The sequence below is a fragment of the Haemaphysalis longicornis genome, unplaced genomic scaffold (assembly GCF_048455015.1).
Source record: "Haemaphysalis longicornis isolate Haplotype H1 unplaced genomic scaffold, Haemaphysalis longicornis Haplotype H1 scaffold_4, whole genome shotgun sequence".
Lineage (NCBI taxonomy): Eukaryota > Metazoa > Arthropoda > Arachnida > Ixodida > Ixodidae > Haemaphysalis > Haemaphysalis longicornis.
In genome coordinates this window covers 182307112-182313613 of record NW_027526361.1, presented here as the reverse complement: position 1 = coordinate 182313613, position 6502 = coordinate 182307112, and positions in this window count along the sequence as shown.

Below are 6502 nucleotides of genomic sequence, written 5' to 3'. Positions count from 1 at the left end.
CAAATGTCACGTAATGTGAACTGACGAATGATCACGGTGGCGGCACGGGACAATAGGAGAAAATAGTGCGGATCTTCTGTACCTTTATTGAGTGACACTATCCGAGTGCGACCGAAAAACCCGCCTAGACGTCCAGAGAGATTTTATACCCTCCTCCATCGCCATTTTCAGTGGTTCACAACAGCTTTGCTGCAAATCCACTTTCACTGTGGGAGATGGATACGATGCTTTCTGTCTCTGTTTAGCAACCAGCTAGAATTTATGTTCAGCTGTATTGGTTTCGATACGTGGATAAGTTAATGCCTTCGCAATATTACCTTCAGTGGAATACGTTTTTTGCGAACGTGAAGTGACTAAATGATGGTCCGCAGTATGTCGCGCAACGTTGACGCGTCGGGCAGAATGATTTTATTTGGTTTGAAAGCACTGGCGCACTGCTACCCTACGAAAGAGAGAAAAGCGAGAAGTAAGCTCTCCAGGATGTCTTAATTGCTACGAGCCAACTTATCCACTCGGCCTTAGCCGAAGGAGGACAGATGGGGCATTAGCTCGACACTCTGTGTATCGCTCGTGCCTAGAAGCAGCCGACCATTACGAAGTTGGCTGCGTAGGCTGACCGTGTGGCTGCATCATGGCAACGCCGAAAAATTGCGAGGTCATGTTCTACGGTGTGAGAAAAGAGACATTGCTCCGAGAGCTGGTAAGCGGAGGCTCTGGTTATCAACGAAGTAACACGACGGGAGTTCCGCCTTCGTACAACGTCGGGTTTATCATAATGCCCGCCGGGGTGAGAGCGCTCCTCTTGGGATGCAGATTAGCGCCTGGGAATTACGAAAACTTCCGTGTAGGACGGGTCAGCTTGCTTTGGTGCTTCCTCCAATGTTGGGACAAGAAACCTTGATATTCTTAGGGTTATTTTGAAGTTGTTTGTGCTCCGAAAGACCGTATCGTCGGGCTCCAGCGTAATCTCTGCCTTAAGGCTGTTTGACAAGCCCACTGTAAACCGTCTTCAAGGAAGTAAGCTTCAGTTATCCGCATATTTGTTTTTGTTTTTCTTGTCTGGATAAATCAAGCACTCCTTACCTTACCCATAGTTAGGTGGCCTCGCGCACGGCTTACGCGTAACTTAAAGTGGTGCATTTTTTCCATTTAAATGCGTAAACCAAAGTATGCCGTACGATCTTGTGCAATATAAAATTTCTGAGTACTCGCACCCTACAAAACCTATGTTCAGTAATTGTTAAAAACGAGACGTTTCTACTGCCCTTTTTAGGGTAAAATGGTATATAACTACACCGGGAAGCCGCGGCATTTGCCAAGAGACAGAAACTTTCGTTTAACTAATTAAGCAATGGTAAAAAATCTATGCTGACAGAATTCGGGTGAAAATTTCCAATTCTAAAGATACCCTTAAGGTACTCAATTATCTTTAAACAACCTACTCCGCCATTCGAGTTTGTTCGACGGAACACCAATATTGAAACTTCAAGCTGCATTCACCAACAGGAGGTTGATGACAAAAAGAGACCACGGTGTTTAAAACAAAAAAAAAATTACCCACAGGATGCCACCGAGGAAAGGTACCACGAGAAACACGGAGAATCGCTTTAAGGATGCTTAGGCATCACGCATAACAATTTCCGTGCTATTTGTTGGGTGCTTGGCGCGTAAAACCATTTTCCCGCCGCAACATGTAGCAGGAGCGATTTACTGTACAAGCCAGGTCAACCTCCCAAGCGTTCAAGTAGCACGCAATGGCCGAGCACCAGGCCATGGAGTCGCTTGTACTGATTTTTCCGGTTGTTGCGCGGCGTCACCATGGCACGCGAATGCAGATGGTGACTTTCACAGCCATGGTAGACGCTCCACTCGGTAACCGCCTGTGGCAGGACAAACCGCCATACGCACCTCCTGAAAAAGTGGGTCAGCGTAATGCAGTGCAAGACGCCATCGCGGCTCGCAACAAGTTGCGTTCTGTATGTTGCAGGTGAAGCGTGGCAAGGGATCGCTTGCTGTGGTGAGCATGAGTACGTTGCGTGTGCAACGGATGTTGTGTATACATAGCAGTCCTTTACCCTGTGGCCGAACAGCCTTGAGGTTGATTCAATGTGCGTTTGAGAGAGCATGAATTGTCATTAAGAGGCCGCCCATCTTCCAATATTTCTATTGTAATTAGTGTACCGGCTGTAAACCCAATTTTTCTGCCCCACACATTTCATTTAGGCAACGACGACAAATTCCCCGCGAAATTATGGACGCATTTCACATTATAGAAAGAAGTAGCAAGTGTGTTACCCAGGTGAGTACACGTCTCCACCCAAAAAGATTGCCTATCTTCGTGGGTCTTGATTGTGGCCGGTTTTTATCTAGATGACCCCTCACCGTGGTTTTGTCAACTAATTGTTTCAACCATGCGCAATGTTTTTCGTGGCTTTGTTTTGTGCATTTTTATTTACACTTCTTGATATTAAACTTTATTTCTGAGACGAGCGGTTGTCCTTGTTGAGCTATCTAATGATGATGATTTATTTTTAATGGCGCAAGGCCAGCTAAGGCAAAGACCGCCAAAGACAAAGGTATTTGATGAGACAGTTGTAAATTGGAATACTAACTTATATCCGTAAAATGAAAGTGAAGGGAAATAAAATCCAATGGAGGCGGCTTCTGTATAGGTACAGAATAAGCATGCAAGATATGCAAGGAGCTGTAACAATTTTACATCGATTAAAAACTGAAAAACTACTTGATAGAAAACACTGGGTTGTCCACTATAAAGTATTGGTGTAGCGCGATGCGTTGTCTATAAAGTTCAGGAAAATGTCGGTGTCGTGTTGTGTCGAGTGCTTTTATTATAATTAAAATGTGAAGTACGGATAGGGTATCTGCACACCTGCTACACAGGGGTCTTGAAGATCCCGTGAGAATATACGAGTGTATTGCATGTGTGTGCCTTATATGAAGCCTAGCCAAGGTGACTTCTCCGTAGCTGTTGCTCATGTCATTGGTATATGGTCCCAAGTGTGGTTTTATTACGTGTAATTTGTTGTGTGTTTGCTCCCTCTAGTGTGTTTGCCATGTTTTATTTAATTATTTATTTATTTATTTATTTATTCACAATACTGTAAGCCCTGTCGGGCTGTTACAGAGTGGGAACTACATCATACAATGACAATTCTAATTTACCAACAAAAGATTCAACTGTGTCTACATTTTCAAAGAAATCAGCGGCAAGGCAGTTCCAGTCGACAATCGTTCTGACAAGAAAAGTGTTTTTAAATGTGTCAATTCTTGGTGTATAGGGCATAATAGCGTGTGGGTGATTGGTTCGTGATGAGACTCTTCCTGGGGGACGCAAATAGAGATTAGGGTTTAAATTGAGCTTATTGTTGTAAAGCTGATATAAAAATTTAAGTCGAGCGATTTTTCGGCGAATGGCAAGTTGAGGGAGTTTAACCTCAGTGAGCAGGGTTGTTATTGACTGCCTCCTCTCATAAACGGAAAAAATAAATCGCGCTGCTAGCCTCTGAACACGCTCCAGTTTATTTATTTGATATTGGTGATGCGGGTCCCAAATTACACTAGCGTATTCTAAGGTAGGCCGAACAATAGTTTTGTACGCTTGAAGTTTAACCTCAGGAGGAGCACCTCTTAATTTACGTCTCAGTAGACCAAGTTTGCCCTGAGCTGATCCGCAGATATTGTCGATATGTGCATTCCAATTTAGTGTATCTGTAATTGTCATACCAAGATATTTAATTTGGGTGGATCTTTTGATTTGGTTCATGTTCACTGCATAGTCAAACATTAAAGGCGTTTTCTTGTTTGAGACTGTCATGCAGGCAGACTTCTTAGGGTTGATTTCCATATCCCATTTTGCGCACCAATTGTGAATAATGTTTAAGGCATCATTTAAACAAGTTTGGTCAGACACAGTCTTGACGCGTGTAAACAAAAGACAATCGTCGGCAAACAATCGCACTTAAATGTTGGGATGTACACCACTTGCAATGTCATTAAAGTACAGCAGAAACAAAATTGGGCCTAAAACCGACCCTTGCGGCACACCAGAAGGGATGGACAAAAAAGATTAATGTTCTCCGGCTATTTCCACAAAATGTTGACGATTCGTCAGGTAGGCTTGAATCCACCTAATTATTTGTAAATTAACACCGTAACCATGTAATTTATTTAGAAGTTTCGCATGACATACCCTGTCAAAAGCCTTTGATAAATCTAATGAAATAACATCTATTTGTTCTTTCGAATTCATAGCTGCAGCAAAGTGATGAACTGTTTCAAATAACTGTGTCACAGTTGAAAGGCGTCGGCGAAAACAATGTTGTTTGTTGTAAAAGAGGTTGTTATTTTCAAAGTACGCAACAAGATGTTTACCAATTATATGCTCTAAAAGTTTACACACTGTACATGTAATGGAAATGGGACGATAGTTTTCAACCATCAGCTTGTCTCCAACTTTGGGCAGGGGCACAACCCTTGCTAGCAGCCAATCACTCGGTACAACACCAGTTTCCAATGAGGAGGCAAACATTTCGACTAAGAATAATGCAACCCATTCGCAAAAGCGCTTTAAAAACTCGTTCGGTATTTTATCAGGCCCTGAAGACCTCTTGACATCTAATTTTAAAAGCAATTCAATTATACCTTCCCTAGAGATAACAATGTCATCTTCATAGTGCCTACCATGTTCTTCACTTATCGAGGCCATGTCCGTCGGGCTAGTATATGTACTGTTAAAGAAATTGTTAAAAGCTTCAGCAACTGTAGCTGGATCACTGCAAATATTTCCATTTAAAAGTACACTGGTTGTAGCCGGCTTTGACCCAACCAAGTATCTCCAAAACTTCTGAGGTGAATTTTTCAAATAATCAGCCAACGTTGTTGAAAAGAAATGCTTTTTAGCAGTTTTTAACTCCTTCCGTACGTCGGTACTAAGCGTAGCGATGGCAACAGAGTTTCTCGGTCTTTTTTGTCGTGCCCGGCGCAGTCGTCGTTTCAAATGAATTATATGTCGATTAATCCACGGGTTTGTTTTTTGTAAGCATTTCTTTCTTTTCGGCACAAAACGAGATAAGCATTCACTCACAGTACGTGTAAAGTATTCCCAAAGTTCATGAACGTTATTCCCTCTGGGCATCTTATCAAAAGAAGTTTCTAGTAAATCAAGAATGGATGTGTCATCGGCTCGTTTGAAATTGTAAACCTTCACGATCGGATTCTTTACTACGCCCTTATTGGCAATTTGAACCGTGGCCACGACAATCTTATGGTCGAAGGTGTACTCTTTACTTTTACGAAGGTGTACTCTTATGTGTAGTTTCAAGTCAGTGTACAGTACAGTTATTATGCCTACTATATTTCATAGTCCCGCAGCAGTGACTTTTTCATCTGCCACCTGATTTCAAATATTTCCAGCCTGTCCCTGGACCCAGCACAGGACCAGTTTATGTTTGTGCATACACACACACGATGCCGATAAAAACCAGATGAACTACGTGTTGTTTTCTGGGCTTTTGTTATGACCGTGCGCGAACAACACTTAATGAATCTGTATAGATGATGGACTTCAGAATTTGGTGTTGAAGCATGTGTTGTGCAATGAGTAAAATTTCACATGATTCTGCCTATAAAATGTTGGTGTCTACGCTCATGATTCTGCCCGCCTAAAAGTTCCGACCATGAGCAGCACAACAGAACATAGTAGAGGTTTTAGAAATATCACTGTCAAATTATGCACATGTGTAGTTATAATGCAGAGACAGAAAGTGCCGCAACATTGCAGTTCTTCATACCATATTTTATCAAGTTTGATAAAATATAGATCACAAAATACTGCACGAACTTTCTAAGTTCGAATACCGAAAGCGATAATTCAGTCAGAATCGCCGGAGGAAAAAGATCAAGTACCTCAAGACATACGGATGTACTTCACCTTTAGAGATGAACTCACCGTTGAAGACGACGTGATCTTCAAGGCAATGCGAGTAGTCATCCCAACGTCACTGCGAGCCTTCATCAAGCAAAAGCTCCATGCGTCCCACATGGGAATAGAAAGCTGCTTGCGACGGGCCAGAGAATGCGTCTTCCGGCCAGTACTCAATCCAGAACTGGAACACTTCATCTCAAGATGTGAGATATGCACACAGCATGCTATCTCTCAACAGCGAGAAACTCTGATTATGCACCCGCAACCAAGCTACCCATGGGAACGAGTAGGATGCGACATCTTCGAGTACACGTACAAGAACTTTTTAGTCACCGCGGACTATTATAGCAATTTCTGTGAAGTAGATGAACTGAAATCTTTGACTCGAAGCTAAGTGATTCTGAAATTGAAAGCTCACTTCGCCAGACACGTTATTCCGCAAGTACTCATCACGGATAATGGACCACAGTTTTTATCTGAAGAATTTCAGAACTTTGCTAAGACCTGGAGCTTCAAAACGTCGAGTCCCGCCTATCCACGTTCCAACGGCAAGGCCGC